Source organism: Mustela erminea, chromosome 1, assembly GCF_009829155.1.
Source record: "Mustela erminea isolate mMusErm1 chromosome 1, mMusErm1.Pri, whole genome shotgun sequence".
In the NCBI taxonomy this organism is placed as follows: domain Eukaryota; kingdom Metazoa; phylum Chordata; class Mammalia; order Carnivora; family Mustelidae; genus Mustela; species Mustela erminea.
The window spans coordinates 172,423,770-172,437,590 of record NC_045614.1 but is presented as its reverse complement, the minus strand read 5'-3'; the positions used below and the strand labels follow the sequence as shown (position 1 = coordinate 172,437,590).

At 37.4% G+C, this 13,821-nt stretch overlaps 2 protein-coding genes and 1 non-coding gene across 5 annotated transcripts in view; 1 reads left to right on the top strand and 2 right to left on the bottom strand.

The window, feature by feature from the left end:
• Window positions 1–13,821, top strand: part of CMSS1 (cms1 ribosomal small subunit homolog) — a 382,853-nt gene that overhangs the window by 211,353 nt on the left and 157,679 nt on the right. The window lies entirely within an intron of this gene.
• FILIP1L (filamin A interacting protein 1 like) overlaps window positions 1–13,821 on the bottom strand; it is a 302,790-nt gene that overhangs the window by 201,051 nt on the left and 87,918 nt on the right. The window lies entirely within an intron of this gene.
• On the bottom strand, window positions 5,640–5,747 carry LOC116581318. Its single transcript, XR_004282007.1, has one exon. It is a non-coding gene; the product is annotated as a U6 spliceosomal RNA (small nuclear RNA).

Genomic DNA, 13,821 nt, shown 5'->3' with positions numbered 1-13,821 from the left:
TATCCACTGACCAAGTGAGAATTAGTTTTGTCTAAAATATTAATCCAGAAATCTCCCATCTAATTATAGTCCACAGCTTCCTTATGAGCCATTTTGTATTTGCCTGAGACTTGGTTTAATTTTGACCTATAATGAGTTTTTATTAGTTTTTTAGTTTTTTAAATTCACGGTTTGTGCGTGTATATGTATACACCATATGGTATATTATGGTGTGTATGTGTGTGTGTGTGTGTGTATATATATATAATATATATTATATATATCATAAAACTTTTTTTAGTTTTTATTTAAATTGTAGTTAATACAGTTAGTAAAATTGCTTTCATACCATAAAATTGTTAATAAAAGACTTCTATACCAGGCTCATTTTTATTTTCTCCTTTGTCAAAATGATGTGTCCTAAAGAAGTCTTATCACTAAAAATCAGTATTTACAATGGTTAAATTATGGCTCTATCTAACTTTCAATATAGCCAAAAATGAATTGAGTGCTGGAGAGACCCACTGTGTACATTATACAGACCTGCAAGAATTAATGTGTTAGAACAGTAAAGCTGGATGACATTTTTAGCACCTCCTAATGACCAATGTTAATCATACCTGTACTACAACTACCTCTCCCATTATTAGTAACTGTTAGTTAACTCATCACATCCTTTCAACTCTGTGTCCTATTTATGTGTTCTAAATCTACTTGTCACCACCGTACCAAATAAGAAAAAGAAGCAGCACCATAGTAATCAAAGAATGAAATTCCTCTGTATGTACTTGGTATTACCAGCAGCATGCATATTGAGATCTTTTTTGAAGAGTCAGTTAATGAAGAAACTTGAGAATACTTGGGTTATCTGCCACTTCAAATTAAATTGTGATATTCTGGTCTCCTTAAAGGCGGTAGCAGATCTTTTTTTCTCTAAAACTATTCTAGAGTAAAGCTACTGACTATCTTTTCATCCCTTTTCTATTTAAAAGTCTTCTATTTTAAAACTATATATAAATGTAAGCTGATGTGTATTTTCATGAGTGTGATTCACTCTGTAATCTTTCTTTCAAGCTGTTATCACAACATTAAGGAGTAAGAATTTTCCTTATGTTGTCATCTAACTTCATGGGTTACTTTCATTTGATTTTCTTCTTTTTAGTTTTTCACTTAGAATTTAATGGAAGAGAATTCTGGAAAGCTGCAGTGGTTCTTTGCTTTTTAGAGGAAATGGCTAACATGAGATTGAGGACAAGAGTGTGGAATAAGGAAACTGGCTTGAAATCTCTATATATTTTATGCCATTTTATGTTCTGAGTAATATCTCTGACTCAGTAGTCATCCTGGGTATTAGCCATGCAAGTTTTCTTATTCCCTGGAAAGCCTTACTATAATCAAGAATTTTGCTAGCATATCATATACCTTGTAATCTTATTTTCTAAAATTTTGTGGCATGTAATGTCTTCATTTCCCTGCAAACTTTTAAAACCCTTGTATCTTCATTTATTTTATTACTCTGACACTTTCTATTTCATATCATTCTTTGTGATTCACTTTCCTCTTCTGCAAATAAATCATTTGCAGCTACCCTAAAAACTGGATTCTGTCACTTATGGTCTAGTGCTGTGGTTTCTTATTAGAAGACAAGTTTATAGCCAGAAGCTGTAAGTTCCCCAAGTTCAAAATCTGTACAAGTTTACAGTAGAAAACCAAAATATCCCCTCTATAATCACTGAACTTCCAAAAGACGATAGATGCCAGAGGCATAGAAACAGACTCAATCCATCAGGCTCTGGGTGGTTTGAAGGTCTGAAATAGATCATGTGAGACCCAGCATTACTTTGGCCATTCTTATTTGAGGGCTACAGATACGGTGGTATCTTTTGCCAAAACCTAAAGACATAAAAATATAAATTAACCAGAAAGTAGCATTTCCTTTTTTTTTTTTTCTTTAAAGATCCATCTATTTATTTATTTTAGAGAGGGAGAGAGAATGAGCTGGGGGAGGGGGAAAGGGAGAAGGAGAGAGAGAATCTGTAAGCAGTCTCCTGGTTGAGTGCAGAGACTGAGGCTGCGTTAGATCTCTGACCCTGAGATCGTGACATGAGCTGAAACTAAGTGGTCACTCAACCAGCTGAGCCACCAGGTACCCCAGAAGGTAGCCTTTCTGACCTTACTCTCATCAGAAGGAACAGTAGGTTAAAAATTAATAATGACTGATAACATTTTTTCAAATAGTCTTACATTTTTTAATCATTTAACTTTAATTATTTAATTTAAAGTTTACCAAGCCAGGAAACATACTGCTATATACTTATTACTAAGAACTGTTTTAGGGGAGCCTGTCTGGCTGAGTCCGCAGAGCATGCAACACTTGATCTCAAGGTCATGCGTTCAAACCCCACATTGGGTATAGAGATGACTTAAAATACCATCTTTTAAAAAAAAAAAAAAAACTATTTTGATCTTTCTTCATTGCCTAAACCTCAAATCCCACAGCACGTTTCTCCAGTTTACTGTTCTCACCTAGAAAATTGGAGAACATGGTCATTCCAGTGTCACTGCTGTTCTAGGCATCAAATAAAAATTTAAAAGAACTCGAGTTTCTGGTGACACACTCTAGAACTCTCATTATACATAATAAGCTTATTCTTTGGAGTTGCTAAGAAATGATACTTAGGTTTTTGTGTCCTCAACTATGTTCTTCTTGGTCGATTGTTTCCTTCCAACTTAGGCATCATTACCATCTTCACTCCAAGAAGTAAGCTAATGGTACACAGGATTATGCAAAAAGCTCCAGGAGACAAGGAGCTCTTTCCCAAATTTCAAAATTGCCTTTTTGGAGAGAAAATTTCTATAATTTTTTTTTTTCAGAGAATCTAAGTGTCAGAAAGAACAAAGAGGAAGGAGAAGAGCTCTTGAGCTCTTGAGTTTGAAGCAAGATCTGCATTATGACCCCATTTAGAAAAGTGCTGGCCCTTCATAAAGCAGTGCTTTGAACAAATTAGTAAATTTTACAACAAGTATATTGGATGCTAGTATTTTTTAAATCTCAGAATAGACATGAAGATAATTCAATAGGACCAATGACTTTCAGTTTAAAGAAAGAATGATGCTTTATGAAACTCTGATCTTTTTTTTTTTTCAATTTTTTATTTTTTATAAGCATATAATTTTATCCCCAGGGGTACAGGTCTGTGAATTGCCAAGTTTACACATTTCACAGTACTCACCATAGCACATACCCTCCCCAGTTTCCATAACCCCACCCCCCTTCTCCCAACCCCCCTACCCCCAACAACCCTCAGTTTGTTTTGTGAGATTGAGAGTCACTTATGGTTCGTCTCCCTCCCAATCCCATCTTGTTTCATTTATTCTTCTCCTACCTCCTTGACCCCCCTGTTGCATCACCACTTCCTCATAAAAGGGAGATCATGATAGTTGTCTTTCTCTGCTTGACTTATTTCGCTAAGCGTGATACCCTCTAGTTCCATCCATGTCATTGCAAATGGCAAGATTTCATATCTTTTGATGGCTGCATAGTATTCCGTTGTGTATATATACCACATCTTCTTTATCCATTCATCTGTGGATGGACATCTAGGTTCTTTCCATAGTTTGGCTATTGTAGACATTGCTGCTATAAACATTCGGGTGCATGTGCCTCTTTGGATCACTACGTTTGTATCTTTAGTGTAAATACCCAGTAGTGCAATTGCTGGGTCATAGGGTAGTTCTATTTTCAACTTTTTGAGGAACCTCCATGCTGTTTTCCAGAGTGATTGCATCAGTTTGCATTTCCACCAACAATGTAGGAAGGTTCCCCTTTCTCCGCATCCTCACCAGCATCTGTCTTTTCCTGACTTGTTAATTTTAGCCATTCTCACTGGTGTGAGGTGATATCTCATTGTGGTTTTGATTTGTATTTCCCTGATGCCGAGTGATGTGGAGCACTTTTTCATGTGTCTGTTGGCCATTTGGATGTCTTCTTTGCAGAAATGTCTGTTCATGTCTTCTGCCCATTTCTTGATTGGATTATTTATTCTTTGGGTGTTGAGTTTGCTAAGTTCTTTATAGATTTTGGACACTAGCCCTTTATCTGATATGTCGTTTGCAAATATCTTCTCCCATTCTGTCAGTTGTCTTTTGGTTTTGTTAACTGTTTCCTTTGCTGTGCAAAAGCTTTTGATCTTGATGAAATCCCAATAGTTCATTTTTGCCCTTGCTTCCCTTGCCTTTGCTGATGTTCCTAGGAAGATGTTCTTCCTGGTTCAGTTGTGGTAGTTTATATGTCTCTAGGAATGCATCCATTTCTTTCAGATTGTCAAATTTGTTGGCGTAGAGTTGCTCATAGTATGTTCTTATAATTGTTTGTATTTCTTTGGTGTTAGTTGTAATCTCTCCTCTTTCATTCATGATTTTATTTATTTGGGTCCTTTCTTTTTTCTTTTTGATAAGTCTGGCCAGGGGTTTATCAATCTTATTAATTCTTTCAAAGAACCAGCTCCTAGTTTCGTTGATTTGTCCTATTGCTTTTTTGGTTTCTATTTCATTGATTTCTGCTCTGATCTTTATGATTTCTCTTCTCCTGCTGGGCTTAGGGTTTCTTTTTTGTTCTTTCTCCAGCTCCTTTAGGTGTAGGGTTAGTTGTGTGCTTGAGACGTTTCTTATTTCTTGAGAAAGGCTTGTACCACTATATATTTTCCTCTCAGGACTGCCTTTGCTGTGTCCCACAGATTTTGAACCATTGTGTTTTCATTATCATTTGTCTCCATGAATTTTTTCAGTTCTTCTTTAATATCCTGGTTGACCCATTCATTCTTTAGAAGGATGCTGTTTAGTCTCCATGTATTTGGGTTCTTTCCAAATTTCCTCTTGTTATTGAGTTTTAGCTTCAGAGCATTGTGGTCTGAAAATATGCAGGGAATGATCCCAATCTTTTTATACCGGTTGAGACCTGATTTAGGACCCAGGATGTGATCTATTCTGGAGAATGTTCCATGTGCAGTGGAGAAGAATGTGTATTCTTTTGCTTTGGGATGAAATATTCTGAATATATCTGTGATGTCCATCTGGTCCAGTGTGTCATTTAAGGCTTTTATTTCCTTGTTGATCTTTTGCTTGGATGATCTGTCCATTTCAGTGAGGGGAGTGTTAAAGTCCCCTACTATTATTGTATTATTGTTGATGTGTTTCTTTGATTTTGTTATTTATTGGTTTATATAGTCGGCTGCTCCCACGTTAGGGGCATAGATATTTAAAATTGTTAGATCTTCTTGTTGGACAGATCCTTTGAGTATGATACAGTGTCCTTCCTCATCTCTTATTATAGTCTTTGGCTTAAAATCTAATTGATCTGATATAAGGATTGCCACCCCTGCTTTCTTCTGATGTCTATTAGCATGGTAAATTCTTTTCCACCCCCTCACTTTAAATCTGGAGGTGTCTTTGGGTCTAAAATGAGTTTCTTGTAGGCAACATATAGATGGGTTTTGTTTTTTAATCCATTCTGATATCCTGTGTCTTTTGATTAGGGCATTTAGCCCATTAACATTCAGGGTAACTATTCAGAGATGTGAATTTAGTGCCATTGTATTGCCTATAAGGTGACTGTTACTGTATATTGTCTCTGTTCTTTTCTGATCTACTACTTTTAGGCTCTATCTTTGGAACGCTTCACGAATTTGTGTGTCATCCTTGCACAGGGGCCATGCTAATCTTCTCTGTATTGTTCCAATTTTTAATATATGTGCTGCCGAAGTGAGCACGAAACTGATCTTTTTAACAGAGAACGAAAAATAGCTTGGTTGCTAGGTGTGTGTGTGTGTGTGTGTGTGTGTGTACATGTGTCTGAGAGAGAATGAAAGAGGAAGAGAGAAAAGGAAGGAGGAGACACAAGACAGACATAGTTACACTAATCTTTTTCCACAAAGAACTTGTGATTGCTTGGAAATGAAATATATAATAAAATTCACATAGGGATTTTAAATAAAGATAGAAAAGAAGACAGGGGAAAAGAATGGCATTAGAATAAGTTTGGGTCTCTCAGGGATCCTACAGATCTTTTGATTCAGGTGCAGTAGCAGTAGCATTAAAAGCAGAGTCAAGGCACAGGTCTGTTGTAAGAAAAGAGCAAATCTTCTGTTGGTCCTCCCATCCATTGCCATCTCATACTGAACCAGTGCAGAGTCTTTTGTCAGCCCTTGGGCTGAACATGGCCTTTGCATTCATTCTAGTTCCCCTGGCTTTGCCTACATGCTTATGGCATGGCGCTCCCAGTGTTCATTCCTCTGCTGTGGAAAGGCCTATTATTCAAGAGTTGTACATCCCATTAAAGGAATAGCATTGAGCATGATTTTTGAAACCCCGCATATGCATTTTGTATTGGGGCTTGAGTATCCAAGAGGCCTTCAAAATATCATTGTCAGTTTATTATTCTGTTGAATTCACAGGTGCTTCCATAGAATGAACTCAGGTGAGAGATACCCAGAAACTGACTAAGCAAGGATGAAAGGAAAATGAAAGAAATTCCATTCTTTGTGACTCAGGGATGATAGGCAGAAAATCTATTCTAAATTCTATTCTAAATCTGTATAATCTATATAATGTATATAAATATATTATATTTATTAATTATTTATTAATTATTATATATTTATTATTAACATATATCTATATAATCTGTTCATCATTTATTTCCGTCATTTGTTCCCATTGTTATTTTCCCCTGCCCAGTTATTACTTGCATTTCTTCAGAACTATTAGTGTGTAAGCCTGAAGAGGCAGAGAATCAAGGTTGCTACACCAGAGTCTGAGAAAATTCAAAGTTTTGAACTGAGGGCCCACCTCTGAGCTCATGTTTTTTCATTACACTATTTGGCTGAAGATCTGATAACTAGATGCGCTGTAACTATTGCAAAGACAGTGTAATCTCTTGCTTCCTAGATTTTCACTGGTATTTTTACGTGTTGTTTAGAGTAGCCACACCCTTCCATGAGTTTTGGGTGTTTTAGCTATTTGGGAAAAAGATGAGGGGGAAAGAAAGGAATTGGTGGTAGAGAGATGGTGCCTGAAAATGGAAAGGTCACAGATGAAAGTGGAGTATGTGTTACCTTCTGGCTCAGGCCAGGTGGTTGGGTGTGGATGTCATGTATGTCCCAGTGCAGTCACCCTTGCAGTGGTAATTCTCTCAGTTTAGCCACCACGGAGTATTGTTCCTTGTTTTTCTATAGTGCTTGTCAAAATGCTATGACAACAGGCTGGTTTTATGAAAACAGAGCCTGGCTCTCAAGAGACAGTGTGTCTGAAAGTCAAACATGGATGGCAGCCATTGGCACGCAAAGGAGTCAGAAACCACAGATTGTTTTCTCGTTGGATGAACAGCTTAAAGCAACGTAAAGTTAATTGAAGAATTCCTTGAAAGTGAAGTCAGACTGAAAGAAATGCTCTAAGTCTATAATTTACTAAATGTGAAAGGTCTGTAAGTGGTAGTGAGACAAAGAGTTTAAGGGGAAAAGAGAGCATTTTTGTAAACATATCTGGCTTGTATTATTGCCTAGGCAGTTTTAATTATTTGTTCTAATAATGTAGATCTGCAGAAGAATCTTTAATTAGGTAAAGCTTGATTTATGGAGTTGGCCTCATATAAACCATGAGGTCATGGTGTGCTGCAGAAAATTACAGGCCTGGTCTTGCCATTGAAAACTATTATTTCTACCTAGGACTATTCACGCTCTGCATGTCTTACTCTCACGAAACCAGATCATCCTGTGTTCTCATTCTCAATGTGTTTTGCCCAGGTAAATCCAACATACACTATTACTCATTAAGTAATTTATCAAATATATATATAAAAAGACTGAGGAAGCAGATGCAGAATTTAACTACTAACTCTAGTAGTTGAAGAGATGTTTACTTCTTGAGAGCTTAAAGACCAACCTGTGATCCAGAAATGGATTCATTCTCCCTTCAGCTGGCAGACTGGCAGGGACATGTGAGACTGTCAAAAGTGATATCTGTGTGTCTGTATGTCTGTCCTTCCCACAAACCTAACCCCATCCTCCACTTTTCCTCTCCTTCCCTAGCCTCTCCTGGGAAGTACTTTTGTTGTCATCAATGCCTGTTTCATCTGGTTTTAAATAAGAGATGGGAGCCTCTACAACATTTCGCTGTGGTTCTTACTTCCCTCCCATTGCAGTAGAAACCTTGATGTAGGGCCAAGGCCTTTTCTTTGATTATAGGTCTGCTGATTTTAATTTCCTAACATTTTTCTTGCATTGATTATACCTTAATGATTGCATTTTCTAGGTTCCCTATTTCAATTTTGCTAAAGTAGAAATAAGATTTAAGAAGGAATCCTTCTAGATTTTAACAATTTATTTTCTATTCTTTTAGATTTGTCTAACCCATATTTGCCTTGATAGCTATTTATTTATTTATTTATTTTAATTTATTTGACAGAGATAGAGACAGTGAGAGATGGAACACAAGCAGGGGGAGTGGGAGAGGGAGAAGCAGACTTCCCACTGAGCAGGGAGCCCAATGTGGGGCTCCATCCCAGGACTCTGTGATCATGACCTGAGCCAAAGGCAGATGCTTAATGACTGAGCCAGCCAGGCACCCTTGATAGCTATTTTAAATGATATGCTTTTATCAGGTCTTCTCAAAGTGTTAGTGTTTTTGCATAAAAACAACTCCTGCCTTCACTGTCATATTTCATCACGTTACCTAATATTTGATTGAATTATATAATTACAATAACAAGTCCAACAGGCATAAACAGGTTTGGGAATAAATGTAATTGTTGAAACAGTTGTAAGAAATGCATGGGGCATACTAGAGAATAGCCTCCTAGTCTCCAGGATTCAGTATATATGGGCTCAGTCCTGAGTTAAACAAAGGGACAGAACTGGGTAAGTGGAGTTCAGTTATGAGAAATTCTGACTCTGTACTCTCCACATTTTCTTCATTTTACAGGTGAGACCCAAGGTGGTTACATGACTTGCCCAAGGTTGTCAAACTAGTTGGAGCCTGGGTGTCCTGACTTTCTCAAGCCTCAAGCATATGCCTTTTCCCATGGTACCAAAGGAGGACTGATACCCTGACCCTTTATGAATGCAGGTTTATAGAGTGTCCTTTGATTTATTACCACAAAGTATCTGTCTTGATGCTTACTTTACCCATAGTTTTTATGTTACTGATTAACTGATTACTGATTTTTAAGGGGAGCCTGGGTGGCTCAGTGGGTTAAAGCCTCTGCCTTTGGCTCAGATCATGATCCCAGAGCCCTGGGATCGAGCCCCGCATCGGGCTCTCTGCTCAGCATGGAGCCTGCTTCCTCCTCTCTCTCTGCCTGCCTCTCTGCCTACTTGTGATCTCTGTCTGTCAAATAAATAAATAAAATCTTAAAAAAAATTTTTTTTTAATTCTCCTTGATATCAAAACTGATCCTTCTTTATTATAGGGAGTTAATCCAGGTCAAAAAATTTATCAATTTTTTCTTTAAATGACCGTAACTAATAAGAGAAAGAGACTGCATGGAAGAATTTTTCAGTAGGGCTTGTCCCCCTTAGCAGTCTATAGCCCCATACTGTTCATAGCTGCTCTTATCCATCTAAAAGCAAATTTTTAAAGGGTGTTAGCCTCAGGGGCACCTGGGTGCCTCAGCTAGTTAAGCATATGCCTTCAGCTCAGGTCCTGGTCCTCATGGGATTGAACCCCACATCAGTCTCCCTGCTTGACGAGCCTGCTTCTTCCTTGCCCTCAGCTGCTCCCCCTGCTTGTGCTCTGTCACTCTCTCTCTGTCAAATAAATAAATAAAATCTTAAAAAAAAAAAAAAAAAAAAAGAACATTTAAAGGGTGTAGACCTCAGAGAAAGCTGCTTGCGGCAGCACTGTAAGGTTTATATTTATATGTTCTCTTTCACAAAGCATATGTGCTGACTTTCCAAATATCAGATGGAAAGACTTTTTTAAAAATCATTTTCCTTTTCCTGCCCCTTTCTTCCAATGTTTACCTCTTGCCCCACTCGCTTTCGGAAAACATTTGATGTTGCCTAGAGTCAAAATGTACCTACACCTGGGCAGTTAAAAATAAAATCAAAACCATTAGGATGAATATGAAGGAGGTAGGAAAATGCTGTACTCAAATACGGAGGTAAAAGTGGTTCTGTTATAATTGAAAATTGTATTGAACCGAACTTCCTCATAGACAAAACAAAACAAGACATTTAGGGGTACATTGTTTTGTTTTGTTTTTTTGCTGAAGGGAAACATCAGGTCTTTCACAGGGACATTTCTACCAAGCACTTCATTATAAGCCAATAACCCTTATGTAAATGAAACCGAATAACCACCTAGAGCAGGATATTTGTTCATATATTAGATCTGGAGAAACCATACTATAGTCTAACTCCATTCTTTGTTGATGGGGAACAGAAGTCCAAAGAAGATAAGCAATTTACCAGCCAACAAGCTCGTTGGTGATATTAGCAGCCTGGAACCAATGTCCCTTCATACTGACCGGGGTCCCAGAACACTGTTGTTTAGAAATCAGGTCCAGTCAGATATAGTCCAGTACCATACTTTATTATTGGGCAGTGGGGACATGGACTGTCAAGTGAGTGGGATTCAGATTTGATGAAGTCAGAATATGCAGAAGAGGGTTTTTTCTTTAAGGGCTTCTCTTTCCACTACGAAGGAAGACAGAGGGTGGACCTCTGTCACAGGTTCTTGTTAAATCCCTGTGGATTTGACAAGGAGAAAACTTGAATAATAGGTGCTCTTTTTATACCTGTTTTAAAATAAATACTTTGTCAAAACCTTTCCTTTCTTTTGTCAGAATTAGTAGCAAGGTATGTTGTATCATAAGACAGTGAATTTATCAGAGAACTTCGGGCAGGGGTCAAGCTGTAAGCTGGCTGTTTATTGCTCAAAAAGCCAGGTCTAAGACAATAGGGAGAGTGCTCCAAAGGGGGCATTTGCTTCCCAGCTCCAGCTGATTTTTGTCTTGTGAAAAATACAAGTATACATTGGACCATCTAGTGTTCTAGTGTTTGCTGAAGGGAAACATATCAGGTCTTTCACAGGGACATTATTACCAAGCATTTCATTATAAACCAATAACCTTCTTCTAGTGTTTTGAGAGAACCTGGAAGTCTGGATTATTAAGTCTCCTGATCTTAAATGCTGGCAACTTCCTTCTTACACATGCTCAAGCCAGAAACCTTGGAGTTGACTTCTCTCTTGACTCTCCTTGACTCCTCTCTTCCTTTCAAAACCTACATTTAATCTATCTGGAAATCCTGTTGGGTGTACCCTCAATATATATTCATAATCTGATCACTTCTTACAGATCTCTGTTGTACTACTATAGCCCAAACCACCATTATCTCTTTCCAGGATTATTGCAATAGCCTCCCAGTTGGTCTCCCTTCTATGCATTCTTTCCCATAGTCGGAGAGATATTATTGAAGCATAAGTCAGGTCTTGTTGCTTTTCTTTTCACAACCATCCAGAGGCTTCCCATCTCACTTAGCAAAGTCAAAAGTCCTACCAATGCTCCATGAGGCTCTCTAACCTCACCTCTGCAGCCACAGTTGGCCTCCTGTCTTTTCCTTAGATAAACCTGCTCATTTCTTCATCATGACATTTGCCTTTGCTCTTCCCTTGCTGGGAATGGTTTTCCCCAGGTATCTCCATGGCCCAGTCAGCTCCTCTAATCCCTTGCTCAAATGTCATCTACTCCATAGGCCTTCCTCGGCCACAGTATCTAAACTTGTAGCCACACACACACACACCCCCTCTCTACTTCTCGACGTTGCTTTATCTTTAGTACATATCATGATCTCATATACTATGTATTTTCTTCTTTGTTACCTGTTTTCCATATTAAAATACAGTTTTCAAAAGGGTAAGGACTTTGTTTTTTGTATATTTGTTCATTGTTGTATACTTAGAATCTAGAAATGTGTCTCACACATAGTGGGTGCTCAGTAAATGCTTGATGAATGAATGAATCTAAAAAACCAATTTCATCAACTCTAGGCCAAACATAACTCTTCAGTGGGGCATATCCACCCTTGACCCTCTTTGACCTAGGGTCAAGAAGAGTAAGCACTTACCTAGTTGCCCATAGTAGCTTGGAGTCAAGCACATAACTGCATCATGACCCCTACCCTGCTCAGGAAACCATAGAAGAGCTCTTCCACTCCACTCTGCACATTGGGTCTTCCTACTTCCATTCTGCTGAACTTTAATACATCCTTATCATTTTATGCCACAACAGTTTTTCCCAATACATTGATGTTTAGAATATGGAAAGTGTTATTTGAATTAGTTCAGCTTCCTGAGTGAACTTCCAAACCTCTGAAGGTAGGAAACATTTGAACAATATGACTTGCCTTCTCCACAAAGCAGTGTTTAGAGTTAGACAAGCAATAAATAAGAGGGAAGAGCTTATGTGAAGACACTCAGGTGGAAAAAAACCTTTGTGCTTTGGAAGAGAACAAATGAAAAGAACTAGAGAAATGGGAGCAAGTGGTAAGAAAAGACATTGGAGAGGTAGGCAGGGCCAAAAATTGTAGAACAAGGTAAGGAATTTGGATGTTATTGTTAAAATCCAATGGAAGACTCAGAAGTCATTACTATGAACTATATATAGTGATAATTTTTAATATAACTTTTTACTCAAGTATGACACATACATCCTGGGGATGTTTTCAAGTAAATGTGTCAATTATTAGTGGTTATTTCAGCACCCAGACAGCCTTCCTTTTATTTAAAAAAAGTTGGGGGGGACTTAAATGACTGAAAAAACTAGTTTATTTTCACATTTATAACAAAAATGTGAAAATTTATTTTAAAAAATCTGACTAAAGGGGTACCTAGGTTCAAGCCCTGCATCAGGCTTCCCACTCAGCAGGGAATCTGCGTGTCCCTTTCCCCCTCCCCCTCCCCCTTCTCATGCTCTCTCTCTGTCTCAAATAAATAAACAAAATATTTAAATAAATAAAAATATCTTATTAAAATAACTAAATGTATTTATTTGTATAGAAAATAAGTTTTGTTTTAGTTATAACACTAGATTTTGGTTATGATTGTTCAATAAAGTAATGCTTCCCAGGCACAGTCTTTTTAATGGTATCTACTTTAGTTAAATACATTAAATGCTAAATGGTCATTCATTTTACTGTTGTATTTGCAACTTTGCCAAGTTACTATCACTTTGAAATATATAGCATTTTGCTTCTAAAAAATAATTATATATACTTACACTATACCAAATGTACATTAATTGCAGTTTTTATAAAAGGTATAACTTGTCCTTGAGCTCATGGTTTATTGGGCCTGTGTATTCTAATCATAAAAAGGGATCAAATATTGAGCAGTTTACTAACATTCTATAGAAGATAGAACAAAGCTCTTTTAGTTCAGCATACGAGAACAGTGAAACATTACTGAAGTTGTTTTGTTTTGTTTTAACTTTGGAACTGCACAAGCCAAACTGAGGGATTTTGTAGAGGGATTTTGTAGCTTGACCTTTGCCATCTGGTGACTAAAAAGGCAGATTCTGGGATGTGATAACATTTGAGATATGAAGAATCCAAGCAGATTCAAGCTATAGGTAATCTGGAAAGCTGATGGAAAAACTGTGTTAGGACTAAGTTTAGAAAGTCATGAAACGTTCACAGCCCACTGTGACATAAGTGAGAACTGTATGAAGAAAAATTTAAGAGCTCTTTGTAGCCTTCTCACAACTGATTTAGTAGCAATAATGGAAATTACAGAATTAGAAAAATTCAGAACTAGAAAGGACCATAGAGCCTCTCTTTTACAGATGAG